Here is a 14548-nt window from a genome sequence, read left to right on the forward strand (position 1 = left end):
TTAAGGATTTGTTTAGCTCCCTTCTGTAGAGCATGGCCTGGAACCTTGAACTTGGTAGATTGTGTGCACAGCATCAAGCTGGAAAGAGGCCTCCATGGGATTCACTTTTAGTCCTGTGGGGTTCTTGATTCAGTGGCTGGGCCAGAGGTTGGGCCTCTGAGACTTTATGCTGTGACCCGTGTTACTAAATCAATAGCCACAAGAAGAGCTGTAGTGAGAGGCTCAATCTGGAGAATGAAGGACTAGATGTTGGCATGTCCCCTTGAATCACAGAGGAGAGGTCCATAGTCCCAAAATGGAGTTAGGAACATCTCTAGGGTTGTAATGGGTAAAAGGCCAAAGAACCATGTAGATCTGAGACTTGAATTTTGTGGTATTCTTGTTTTAGATGTAGATTGTAGAATTCAGTGGGTATGTCATGTGTCCAGCCTAACTAATTTTAAACTACACATCCATTGTGTGCTCATCACTCAGATCAAGACAGAGCATATTTCCAGTACATGGCCCTGCCAAGCTAACATGTATTCTAACTTATACCACCATTGATGAGTTTCATCTGATTTTGAACTTGATGTAAATGGTTTTGTGTTATTTTAGATAACCTTTCCTGGAAAATTTACTTCTATTCTCCAGTACTGATTACAAATGAAAAAAAAAAAGTTTCATCCACATTCTTCTTGGTGAATCAGTGAGTTTCTTCAATTACTTACAGGAGTGTAGAAGACACAGACACCTGTCTTAGTTAGGGTTTATATTTCTGTGATAAAACACCATGACCAAAAGCAACTTGGGAATGAAAGGGTTTATTTCATCTTGCAGCTTGTATAGAGTTCATCATCCAGGGAAGTAACATCGGGGACATAAGGCAAAACCCAGAAGAAGTAACTGAAGCAGAGACTGTAGAGGAGTGCTGCTCACTAGCTTGCTCCCCATGACTTTAGCCTGCTTTCTTATTCACCTCAGGACCACCTGCCAAGAGTACCACCCACAGTGTCCTACACCCTTCCACATCAATTTCTGTTTACAAAAATGCACCACAAGCTTCCTCACTAGCCAACCTGGTGGGGACCATCTTCTCAGTTGAGATTCCCTATTCTTGACTGTAGCTTATGTTAAGAGTCATTGGAGGTGGGCTTTTGATTTTCAAAAGCTCAAGCCAAGCCCAGTGTCTCTCTCATCCTGTTGCCTACAGATCTGGATACAGAACTAGCAGTTACCACTCCAGCACCATGTCTGCCTGCATGCTGCCATGCTTCACTCCATGACAATTATGGACTAAAACTCTGAATCTGTAAGCCAACCCCAATTAAATGCTTTCCTTTTTAAGAGTTGCTATGGTCATAGAGTCTCTTCACAGCAATAGAACATTGACTAAGACAGATCTTAATTTTAGCAAAGTCCAGGTATTTATCTTTTATTGCCATTGTTCCCTGTGCTTGTCTCTAGATGTGACATGAAACCAGGGGATAGTCCTCAAATTTTTATAGGCAAAGGAACTATTACACAATATTTCCTTTAAAATTACAACCTCCTATATTAGAGGGAAGCCCCTTAAGACACAGGATATAGATGGAAATGTGAAGCAGCAGGGTGATCTAAGGGGAGGTGAGATGTTAGTCCTGCAGGGAAGCTCATTAAGCTAAAAATGTACTTCAAAAGCTTCAGAAATTCCTGAAGATTCCCTAAACCCCTCCCTCACCAAGCAGATTGTCTTAGTTAGTGCTCTATTGCTGTGAAGAGACACTATGACCACAGCAACTTTAAAAAAAAAAAAAACCAAACATTTAATTGAGGCTTGCTTGCAGTTTCAGAGAATCATTTATGTTCCTCTAAGTAACTCCAATAAAACTCTTAGGTTCAGCAAGTTAGACTTTGGTGGTATCATTACTTTGATCTGTTATCAGTTTCCTATCTGGGGTGAGTAGATATCTGTTCTCATCTTCCCAGGAATAGGATCACACAACAGGAGCCTCCTAAGAGATAGATTACAATGCCCAGTTCCTTGACAGTCCCTGGGAATTATAGGTAAGAGGGCTTTCCTCCTGCCCTGTTCATCTTATGCCCTATAGCCCCAGTGCAGTACATAGTAGGAAGAATAGGCACAAAACAAATCCATCCCGAACAAGTCTACATACTTGTTGAGGGCTGACTCAGGAATCCTAACAACTTGGTCTATAGAAATGTCCTGAAGTATGTTCTCTGAACTTCCAGTGTTCTGAAGTCTTATATTTGCTCTGCCCCTCTGTTGTGCGGGTGGTAAGGTGAGAGGAGGCTCTCGGAGACAGAAAACATCCAAGTTCTTCACAACTTCTTGAGTCCACAGACATGGAATGGAGCTCTCTGCCTCTGCTCTTGCAATCCTCCACATGCTCCAGTTTCTTCACCTATATGATGGGGATAGTGAACATATGTGCTTCTCAGAATCCTAGGAAGAATTATCTGAGATAATGCATGCAAAGTGCCTATCCTAGCATGTAATACATGCTCAATACATAGTAGATAATTTTATTTATTGACTGCCAGATAGGACAAGCTCCCATTTAGCCTCCTAGCTCTTTTTTTTTTTTTTTTTTTTTTTCCGAGACAGGGTTTCTCTGTGTAGCTTTGCGCCTTTCCTGGAACTCGCTTGGTAGCCCAGGCTGGCCTCGAACTCACAGAGATCCGCCTGCCTCTGCCTCCCGAGTGCTGGGATTAAAGGCGTGCGCCACCACCGCCCGGCTGCCTCCTAGCTCTTAATGATGGCCTGTTGTCTCTGTTGGGAGTTTGGCTGCTCTGTGTCTTCACTTCCATGCAAATGTTTAGGATGTCCTGGACAGTTCAGAGGACACACCTCTAGCCCATCCTGACAGGCTCCTGTCTTATCCTGTTCTGACCACAACTTATCACCAAAGTACCCCATGACTTCTCTCACTCTAGAGCTCCCAGCTGTCAAGCTACCCTGCTCATTCTGTCCGGTTTCCCAGTGGATCTCACTTCATCTATGCAGATTCTGGTGGCACCAGCTGCTGTTGGCTGGCAGAGATTTCAACCATGAAATTTGTTCAATACAATAAAATGCCATCATCCCAAGGAAGCAACAATTGGGAATGAGCATGTATGCTCTTAAGATTTCAGAGCATTCCTCAGTTATTCTACCACACTGAGACATTCCTGCCCAAGGACCACAGACCATGTCAGAGAATCCTGGCCTGGTCTGACCAAAGCACAAGCCCTGGGCCTGTATTTCATCCCTAGCATCTAGTCTATGTGTACAAAATGAATGGACTAACTAATGACAGGTCCCCAAGCAATTTGGGTTCACTCATGCATACAAGCCTTTGATTTCCATTCAGCAAGCAGGAGCAGCTAACTGGTTTCACTTAGTTTTTGTGACCAAAGCTGAGGACTTCTTTTGTAAGACAGTCATGGAAATGGGGACTGGGGGAAGTGGCAGAGTTCTCACACACCTCATCTTCTCAAGAGCCCTCCATGGACTCTGGGTTTCTCTCACTTCACTAAACCCATATTCTAAATTTGTGTCCTAGGTACCTGAAAATTACAACCTGATATGTCCTTTAGGCTCCATCTATATTGCCAACACCTCTTTCTCTGTCCCTTGGAAAGAGAGACCCATGAGAACCCAAACTGGAAGTTTTGATGGACAGAGACTCCACCTCAGACACTTATTATACATCGTCTCAAGGACAAGCATTCTTAAAAAGAATCCTTCCAGTTGTGCAGTCACAGTCATGTTCATTCACTCACTCATTGTATCTTTCAAGTCTTTCCCAGGCTCAGGCAAAGCAGCTGATACTCCCCAATCTACACATTTCAAAATTAGATGGCCACAGATGGGACATATCTGTGTCCTATCCTGGAATCTGAAAATTTTAAGTACAAATAAATGCCTATGCTGGCCATCTCCTGATACATGGAAGGAATTTTTGGTCAGCACAAAGCCTAATAGTCCCGGCATTGACCTTCCCTCATGGACACCGGAATGTTTGGGGACCTGAGTCCTCAAGGTTTTTACTTCTTTAAGTGTTTTAAGATGGGTTGTACATAACTCCCTGAAGAATTAGTCTGGCCACTCAGCAGGTACAGTTGGCCATTTCTTCTCATTCTCTTAACATCCAGGCTCTTCAAACAGAAGCCTGTCAAAGTGATGGCACTGGCCAAAGAGATAAGCCTCATGAATGTACCAGTCTTGCATAAATGGTTGTGCCTTCATGAAGGAATTTCACTCTAGGAAACCAGATGGGACCTTATGTGTTTCTTTTGGCCTTAACTCCTGAGCACTTTGACTGAGATATGGCATCTCTCCAGAGTCAAGGCCTGTAAACTGACCTGATAGACAGGGTTCCCTTCCCTGGAAGGACATAGCCATAAAGTGCTGCCCAGTTGTTGCTGATTCTCTTACTCTCCTTCCTCTGCAACTTTGAAAACCTGTCTTTCAGGTGTGTCCATCAACAAGCCTATATAAAACTGCCTGATCCAAGAACCATTAGGCTCCATGATGTCTATTTGCTGTGTGGTCTTTGAAATTTCCTGGTGGTCATTACACACATTCATAAGCACGCAGTAATTAGGAACACAGCTATTGCTTAATGATTAGCTAGCACTTCTCAGCACAGGCTTTCATTGCACATTGTGCAGTGGTAACTTGGGAGAAAAGTGGCCAGGCTTGGCCCAGGTCTGCCATCCCAGCTACTAGAGAGGCTGAGGGAAGATAACAAGTTTAAGGCCTAGGTTTTATTATGATCTCAGGGTCAGTCTGAGCACCTTAGTGCCATATGTATCAAAATAAAAAAACATACAGTAAAAATTGTGGCTCAGTGGCAGATTGCTTATGTAGAATATGTGAGACCCTGAGCTCAAGCCCCAGGAGTGGGAGCATGGGAGAGGAAGAGGAGGAAAAGAAAAAAATGCTGTCCACTAATAATGCCTGCAGCCAGCACATGGAGGGCTAAGTGCTTATTCAGAGAGTGTCACTCCATAGCTGTGAAAGGGAAATTGACCAAACCAGTGGGAACTCCCCAAGGTCAAGTGTTAAAGGCTTTTTTCCCAGATGTTCTCAGTAAGGATGTAATAGGATCCATAGAAAGATGATGTCACCTCTCAGGCAAACAAGGGACGATGCAACAGTCCCCCTGTGATATAATCACCCCCAGGAACTATAATTGAAGGAAACAATATTAACCACTGGAGCTTATTGGGTACTTCCTCTATGCCAGGAAGGATGCTAAATATTTTGCATTTATTATCTCAATTAATCCTTCCATCTACAACCATGGGACATTTGTTATCATGGTGTCATTTTACAACTGAGAACATTAAGGCTTGGGTTAAAGAATTCACTGAGTCATAGAGCTAGGTGACATGCCAAAGTCTACTTGCATTCAGGTCTGTTTGTTTTAGAATTGATTTGGCCCACTGCCCTGCCTATGGCATACCCCTGTGGTATGTTCCTTTTACAGGAGGTTCTAGAGAGCTGGAGATCAGCCTAAGCTTACCCAAGCAGTAAGGGCAACAATATCACCCAGACGACAAACCCTGGGAAGTTCCCTTGTGGTGGTTTGGATGAAATGTCCTCTATAGGTTCTAGAATTTGAATATTTGGTCTCTAAGTGGTAACATTGATTTTGAAGTGTGGTGGTTTGAAAGAAAATGGTCCCCAAAGGGAGTGGCACTATTAGGAGGTGTGGCCTTGTTGGAGGAAGTATGTTGCCTTGGGGGTAGGCTTTGAGATCTCTTTTTTCTCCAGCTTCCCTCAGAGTGACAGTCAGTTGACTTCTTGTTGCCAGCAAGATGCAGCACTCTTAGCTTCAGCACCCCACAGTCCTGCTGTCCTGCTCCTCTTCATGGTCATAATGGACTGAACCTCTGAAAATGTAAGTAAGCCACCTTCAATTGAATGTTTTCTTTATAAGAGTTGCCGTAGTCATGGTGTCTTTTCACAGCAAGTAAAACTAAGACAAGAAGGCTTAGAAAAGTGTGGCCTTGCTGGAGGAAGTGTGTCATTGGGATCCAATTTGGAGATTTGTGCCATTTTGAGTTTGCTTTGTTTTCAGCTTGGAATTCAAGATGGGAGTTCCCTGCTTGCTGTTCTAGCTACCATACCACCATACCTGCTACATCTACATCTTCATGGACTCTAACCGTCTGGAACTGTAAACTCAAATAAATACTTTCTTCTATAAGTTACCTTGGTCATGGTATTTTATCACAGAAATAGAAAAGTAACTAATAAAACTCCCAATCTGAATGGGACTATGGTCCACAATGGTTCTTCTGGCCTCCTTGAACCTGGGTGTCTGAACATGAATAAAGGTCCTATCTCAGCCACTTAACCAAGGAGAAAATTTCATTCCTGCTGAAGATTCAGCTCTTCTTTCCTCATCTTATAATAAGAGCATAGCTACAATAATCCCTAAACCTGCCCACAGCCTCTTTCTATTTCAGAAACCAAAAATGAATTTCTGTTTTAGTCTCACCCACTCCTAGCAGCCTCCTGTCATCCCCATTGTTGATATGGGTTTGGCGTGCATGCTTTTTAGTTATGACACCAATCGTACCTGGCTTGCCTCAAAATATGGCCAGTACTTGGTGCATTCCATGAAGACAGCCTTTCTTGGTTCATTCTAGGGAAAGGGGGATGCTCTCAGTTTGCTGTGCCACTCCCAAGCCAGAAGAGAACGTGCTGGGACAATGCTCACCCACTAGACATTTGCATAACATGGCCCCCTTCCTATGGTGAGATGTCTTACCACCACGCAGTCACTCCATCAATTATAGTTCTAGATGAACCTTTATGAGTTTCACATGAGAAATTAGGTATACAAATCCTATTACCAATTCAGCACCCCACCCTAATTGAGGTCTGAGAGCTCTCTGTAGAGCCTCGGTCAATATTTGCTGAAAATCAAGTACAGCCCTCGTTATAATTCAATATAAACAATGCATGCCACTGTACCAAGGCATTCTCCAGGCTCAAACATGCTCCAGGCTTAACTTAAGCTGTACAAGTGTCCATGGGATAGAACATTTTTTCGATACCTCTGTCAAGTGCCAAGGCTTGGGCTTCACCAAATGAAAGTACTCTGCTGACTCAGCACTCAGAACTAGCACTCTTGGTAAATGACAGGAACAGAGACCAGCATAAACTTGGCATTCAAGTGAGCAAGTAAGCTCATGTGTGAGTGAATGTGTGCGTGAGGTTCTAATAAATGAATGGGGAGTGGGAAGGAGTGAAGAACAGGAGACTTGGGTTCATAAAATCGGAGTTCTGATTCTGAACTTTTTTCTGGCTCATCTTCTGCACCTCCATTTTTCTCATTGATACAAAAAATGGAAATTATATGCAGTAAAAATTAAAGGAAATAAGTGGCTAGGGAAATGGCTCAATGGTAAGTGCTAGCTCTACAAGAATGGGGACTCAAGTTCAGATCCATGTAAAAACACAAGTGTGGTGGTGTATACTTGTAATCCCAGTACTGGGAGGAGGCAGAGGCAGGAGGATCCCATGGCATCACTGGCCAGCCAGTTAGCCAGGGTCAACGGGAGACTGTCAACAAATCAGTGAAAGTCTGTTAAAAGGGTATCAAAGATTTATTAGGATATAAAATGGGGAGAAGATGCACTCACAGATACAGAATAAAGAAAACAGCCGCTGTGGTCCTTGGTTCTGCCTGGGGGTGAATGGAACCAGCAGTCTGATCTCAGACCACCGTAAGAGAGAGTGAACATGCTTCTCTCAGTGTTAAGCGGTCACCTAACCCGCTAAGAGACCATGCTCTAAGGCTGGTACTCCAAAGCTACAACCAGCTTTGGCAGAACAAATACCCACAACACTCTACTCAAAAAACTAAAAAAGATGGAAAGTGATAGAGAAGATACCACAACATTGCCTCTGACCTCGCATACAGACCCTCACACTGATGGGAACACGTGCGTGCATGCGCAAACACACACACACACACACACACACACACACACTGAGGGGATTTTTAATAGAACAAAAACGTATTCAAACATAAAATTCATATGCGTTTCATAAAAATCTAATATACTGATACCACAACACATAGATACCTCCCACCTGATTACTAAACTTGATTTATTTCATATTTTCTAATTTCTTGTTTTTTTTCCTTCTCTGTAACGTTCTTCTCCACTCCACTTCTTTTTCTTTTCATTTATTTAACCTTGTTTCTTCTTTTCCTCCTATGCCTTTAAGTCATTCATTTGCTATTTGCTGATGATTATTAACTTCATAGCACAATCTAGATCAATTTTCTGTGATAGCTGAAGATTACTAATCAAGTATGTGGTGGAGGGTATGTGTCCATATGATGTATATGTACATGTGTGTGTACCCATGCGTGAATGCACATAGAGGCCAGGGGAAGATGTCGGGTATTCCTCTTCTATCATTCTCTGCTTATTCTTTTGAGTCAGGGTCTCTCCCTGAATATGAAACCTGTGTTTTTGTGTTTGGATAGAGTGGGAGTCAGCAAGCTGCAGCGCCACTCACCAACACTAGATTGAGATGTGTTTGTGAAGCAATGTCTTGCTTGTGATGTAGATTCTGGATTTGAATTCAGAACACCGTGACTGGGCAGCAAGCACTCTTGACTGTTGAGAGCTACTGGTAGCAGTGGCTTTACCAGAGGCTGTGGAAATGTACAGGAGGTGATAACTAGTATTCAACAGGTCGACCTACCAGATAAATAACTTTTGAATAGGCCGCCCACCTGGCAAGGCCGTAGGGTCACTGACTATAAAAGACTGGTTGCTCCTGTCTGTAATTTCTCTCTGTGCCATGACATTTCTTCCCTAAAAACGGCTGTATTTTTCCCATGGCTTGTATGTTTATCTCGAGAAAATATTCCGTCTTTGGGCACACATATAGCTGTGGATGGTCAGGAAGATGATTTCTGCTTAAGCTGTAAAATTCTGATGAATAGAAATAATACTAGAATATTTTTCATAACTGATATAGGAAAGTAACAGTATTCTCAGTCATGAAGACAGCTAATTTTAGACTTCAGAAGAAATTCAAAACTGACTGACTGCCCCTGCAGCCAATACACAAAGACAAATCCCCAGGTGTTTATTGCTGAATCAAGGTCAGACTTGAAGCAACTTTGATAGACATAACCCTCTGCAGTAATGGACTTTCTGCACATACTCCCAACCCCAAGGTTCAACCACCTAATTGCTTATTGTTAAGTCCTGAATTTCAATGTAATTTTCTATCTGAGAAGCCTGACCAACTCAGAGCTCTATGTTCATGGCCAATCGTTACTCACTAGCCTGTCAGTGTGACCTCTCTAGCCTGAGAAAAAGTGTGTGATTTATCATGTGTTATGAGAATGGGTCCGACCCTGAAAATTAAAATGTAATTGTCCAGAGTTTGGCTGTTGAAGTGAGAGTGTGTGTGAGTGAGTCTGTGAGTGTGTGGGTGGGTGTACAGAGGGAGCTGAGGAGAAAGGATAAGTAGCTAGGCAGGAGAGAGAGCAAGAAAGATTTTCAGAGAGGACTTTTTCAAGTTGAAGTAAAAGAGAAAGTTGCCATCAGAAAGTGGCTTTCCTTATTTTCCCCTCAGATAAAAAAGTCTAGCCCTTGCCCCATTTGTAGATATTTTTGTATATTCTCATGCTGCCTGGAGGCTGGCCCTCCAGTCTTAACCACTGAGCCATCTCCCTTTAATCAAATTTAAATGTGTATTGTGTCTTGAACAATTTGATGTTGTTGCTAACATAACTATTTTCACCCCAATGAGCAGTGTTGGGTGGGGAGTTAGCACTCAAGAACAGGCGGTTCAATGGGAGAATCCTCAAGTAAAACAGAACAGATAGCACCTTTTTTAAATGCACAGAATATACTATAGAAATAAAAGAACTATGAAAAAAGAAAAGACATTATCATCTCCCAAAGACTGTAACTTTCTAATACTGTATTGAAAGATACTGCAATAAAATGTGAGATAGAGATTTCAAACATTTAACAGTAAAAAAAGTGAATGTTACAAACAAGGAGACCAATTCAATCCAGAACCTGGAGAGGAAACTCAGCTAAATAAATGAGAAAATCAATTCTATGGATGAAAGTCACCAAGAAGGAAGACAGGCTCAAAAGAATAACTGAAATTTTGAAAGAAAAACAAATAGAAATTTTGGAATAAAAAACTCAATGAGGAACAAACATATACACAGTAGAAAGTATTACCAATAGGCTCAACCAAGCAAAAGAGGGAATATCAAAAATGGAGGACGAGGTCAAAGAAATATCACTCCTAAGTGTGAGCAAGGAAAAACAAAATAAATGAGCATGACCATGGCATCTAAGAACTCAGAAACAAGAAAAAGTGACCATGCCAAAGAATCTGCATGACAGAGGAGCTGAGATAAACACTAACAGCATAAAGGATTTTCAATTAAATTATACCCCAAAATGTCCTCAAATCCAGAGAAAGAAGTGAGCATTCAAACACAAGAAGTATTTAAAACCCCAAATAGACATGACATGAGAAGAATCTCTTGACTACATATTATAGTTATGTCAAAACTACAAAACACACACACACACACACACACACACACACACACACACACACACGCATACATTAAAAGCTATAAGAAAGAACACCACCTCATCTACAAAAGTGAACACATTAGAATATCATCAGATCTCTCATCTGCAACCCTGAAAGTCAGGAATGCATGAGATGATTTATCTCAAGCCTGGAGAGTAAATAACTGTCAACCACAACCAGGATAGCTGGACTCAGCAAAACTATCTCTTAACATAAAAAATAAAATACAGACATTTCAAGACAAACTGTGGTACTTGGTAATACCCAAGCAGAAACAGTAGGATACTAAAGCATGGGGTGCTATAAGCAGAGGAGAAATTAGGCTGCTCTCAATTATGACAGCACAAAAAAAGAAAACATTTTAGGTCTGACATGGTGGCACACACCTTTAATCATAGACCTCAGGAAGCAGAGACAGGCAGAATTCAGGTCTACATAGCAAGACTCAATCAGGATTACATAGTGCGACCTTGACAAAAAAAAAAAAAAAAAAAAAAAAAAAAAAGACATTCTGTGTTCTAGCCCAGTCCAATAAGTGCAGCTCTCACCCCTCACCCAAGAAGGTTCTCTTTGCAGCAGACAGAGAACATTGCAGAAAGTCACAACTAATCAAAACAAAGGGTAGTGACTGTGTGGTGTCCAGTACCAGTTGATACATCTGCAACACAAGCCCTGCACCCAAGGCTCAGGAAACATTGCTGTGAGATTGTGCCTTCTAGCTATGGCAGAATGCTGCACCCATGAAATCTCAACAACATGGCTACCTAAATAAGACCTGAACAATTTCAACATCAGTTAACACCCCAACATGGAGGGTAGGGGCAGAATCTCAAGGGTCCCTACCCCAGATAAAGTGCTATAATTAATAACGGCTGAGAGAGGGAGAATTGATCTTTTCCAACGATGAGCCTCCTGATTGTGTATCCAATCCCAGGTGGTCCGCCCTGCAAACATATATGCAGGCAACACTGAATGGACAAAAATAGCAAGTTGTAGTTATATCTTTATATAACTACACACACACACACACACACACACATACACACACACACAACTACACGCGCATATATATGTAAGGGAGAGGCAGACATGAGAGAAAAGGAATGAAAATGATAGAACTATATTTCAACTGAAATTTGAAAAATAGATCTGGGCAGTGGTGGTGCACACCTTTAATCCCAGCACTCAGGAGGCAGAAGCATGTGAATCTCTTTGAGTTCAAGGCCAGCCTGGTCTACAGAGCTAGTTTCAGGACAGCCAGAGTTACACAGAGAAACCATGTCTCAGCAAAAAGAAAGAATAAAGGAGAGGCAAAAAGAAATCTGTCACAACCAACTCAATAGCCAGCAAATCCCTAAAAAAAGAGGGAGGAAAAAAAAGAACAGACAATAACAAAGCCACATAGAAAACAACCAATCAAAATTACAGGAATCAGTAAATCTCTCTGAATAAAAACTTTAAATGTAAATGACTTCAAGTCACCTGCAAAGAGACACAAACTAGCCAACTATGGGACTTTACTCAGCTGCAAGGAAAAATAAAATTATGAAAACTGTAAGAAAATAGATAGAGTGGGGACAGTTATACTGAGCAAGGTCACCCAGACCCAGAAAGACAAACTGCATGTTGTCTCTCATGTGTGGATACTAGCTTCCAATCTTTAGATTTGTGTGTCTAACTTGGGATGCCTGTTGAAGCCAGGAAACTAGAAAGGGGTCATTAGCCACGAGGAAGCTATTATTCATGAAATAACATGACAAAATTATAGCTGGAGTTTATCATGGAAACCATCATGAAGGCAAATAAGCCAGACTCAGAAAGACAACAGACTGCATATGTTATTGCATACATAAAATCTATATTTTGTATAGCAATTCCAGGAGCTGACACTACAGAACTTAACATTAAAAGAGTTGACAGAGATGAACACTTGGTGGTTATAAACAGAAGGGACTCCACGAACAGATATGAGAGCTGGGGATTTCATGTACCTCATGGGTATGTGGGACATGCACAAGTATGAGTGTGCATGTGGAGGCCATATGACAAGTTCAAGCTTCATTCTCAGAAACAGTGTCCACTCCCTTAGGGACAAGGCTTCTCACTGGCTTGGAGGTTACCAGGTAGGCTGTACTAGGCAGCCAGGGAGCCCAGGGGTCGTCCTGTGCTTCCAAGTGCTGAGATGGAAAGTTTCTGCTACAGTGCTCAGTAGTTCTGTGAGAGTTCTGGGGATTAAACTTGGATCTTCATGCTTACAAAGTAAGATCATTATCAACTGAGCCATCCCTCCACCCTAGACAACTTTTTAGCCTCTCTTCATTGCTTATTTCTGCTTTATTTTAAAATTTTGTAATAAGTATATTTCATATTTACAAAAACAATAGAAAATTTTTCTGGAAGTAATGTCAAAATACTAAGTGATTCATTTCTGGTGGTAAAAATACTGGTGTTTTAGGGAATTTTTTTTGTTTCTTACAATTTTCTGTAACTTAAGTTTCCAAAATATGTAAGAATTACAATTATTTTAAAAATAGAAATAAAAACTTGAGTTTTTATTTGGCAAAGGGGAATCAATAAGCTTTAATCAAGTAGAACAGAAAGGAGAACAGAGAGAGGAGAAAAAAAACATGTAAAACTAACATAATAAACACACACACAAAAAAATCTTACGATGGTATTTGTAATAAATTTAAACCCATTTAAGGTACAGATCAGAAGATAGAATCCAACAGATTGGATTTTTCTGAGTCTAATCATTTGTTGTTCAGTGACACACATGGTAACCCAGCCATCCTGCAGGCTGGCAGAGCTGGGAGGGGTAGGCGTGCACAGCCACAGTAGCCCAGATAGTGGGAGCAGGGAAGCAGAAGAGGACAGCAATTCCAGGAGCAGATCCTATCGAACTTAGCGCAAAAAGCATTTACGGAGATAAAAGACTCTGTGATTATGAATGGAAGAGACTCCGAGAGCAGATATGAGAGCTGGGAATTTTATGTACCTCACTGCAACCGAGGCTCAAAAATAAATGAAGCAAAACTGACAAAATTCCAAAAAGAAACTGATAAATTTATGATCGGTGTAGGAAAGTCTAACCTATTCTCTCTGAAATTGTTACTGCAGAAAAAAATTACTTATGATAGAGAAATTTGTATGACATGGTAGCAAACTTGATATAATGGATATGTAGAGAATTGTGCCATGGGCAATGAGAGGTATGCATTCTCTCCAACAAAATAAGGAAGACTTACAAATAAATAGCCTCATAGGCAGATACCACAGAAGCCTGTCAAGTTCTACCACTCCTGGCCTCCTATGTGCAGACCCCAATGCAATTAGACTAAAAACTGACAAACTAGGAAAATATAATGATTTTAAATTAAATTACTCATGCTAAAAACACAAATAGAGCTGAAGATATGGCTCAGTGGTAGAGCTTGCCCAGCATGCTCTGGGTTTCATCCTCATAAGCCACAAGAAACAAACAAATGAATAAACAAAATGAAAGCATTAATGACAAAAAAGGTTAATAGCTAGGACTAAAGGCGAGTGATCTGGAATAGAATAAAGTGAATATAGTTCCCAATACATTTATTAACATAAAACAACTGAAGAAATCCCTGGGCTGTAGAGGCAGAAGGATCAGAACTTCAAGGTCATATACATAGTGAGTTCAAGGTCAGCCTGGAATACATGAGATCCTGTCTGAAATACATTTGTACAATTGAAGTCATGAACATGAATGTTGCACTACTCAAGAAAACCAAACTCAAAAGTCTCAAAGGAAGAAATGCTTTTACCAATCGAGAAAGTGTCCCCCACATACAGCAAGGATTAGAATATAAGTGTTTTATCAGGAGGGAGCGAGAGCAGTGAGAGAAGAAGGATTGTCTGGCAGGAGCTGGGTTGTTAGACTTTCTACCTTTTTTTTTTTTTTACTGACTCGCCGGTGCAGGAAGAGTGTCAAGTCCAAGT

The 14548-nt window shown here is 41.3% G+C and overlaps 1 long non-coding RNA gene across 1 annotated transcript in view; it reads right to left on the reverse strand.

Annotated features, from left to right (window-relative positions):
- Window positions 1–1829: 1829 nt before the first annotated feature.
- LOC114708990 overlaps window positions 1830–14548 on the reverse strand; it is a 55830-nt gene continuing 43111 nt past the window's right edge. Inside the window, exon 5 of the long non-coding RNA XR_003736870.2 lies at window positions 1830–2384. This is a non-coding gene — a long non-coding RNA (uncharacterized LOC114708990). The remainder of the gene's footprint in view (window positions 2385–14548) is intronic.

This window comes from Peromyscus leucopus, chromosome 1 (genome assembly GCF_004664715.2).
Source record: "Peromyscus leucopus breed LL Stock chromosome 1, UCI_PerLeu_2.1, whole genome shotgun sequence".
Lineage (NCBI taxonomy): Eukaryota > Metazoa > Chordata > Mammalia > Rodentia > Cricetidae > Peromyscus > Peromyscus leucopus.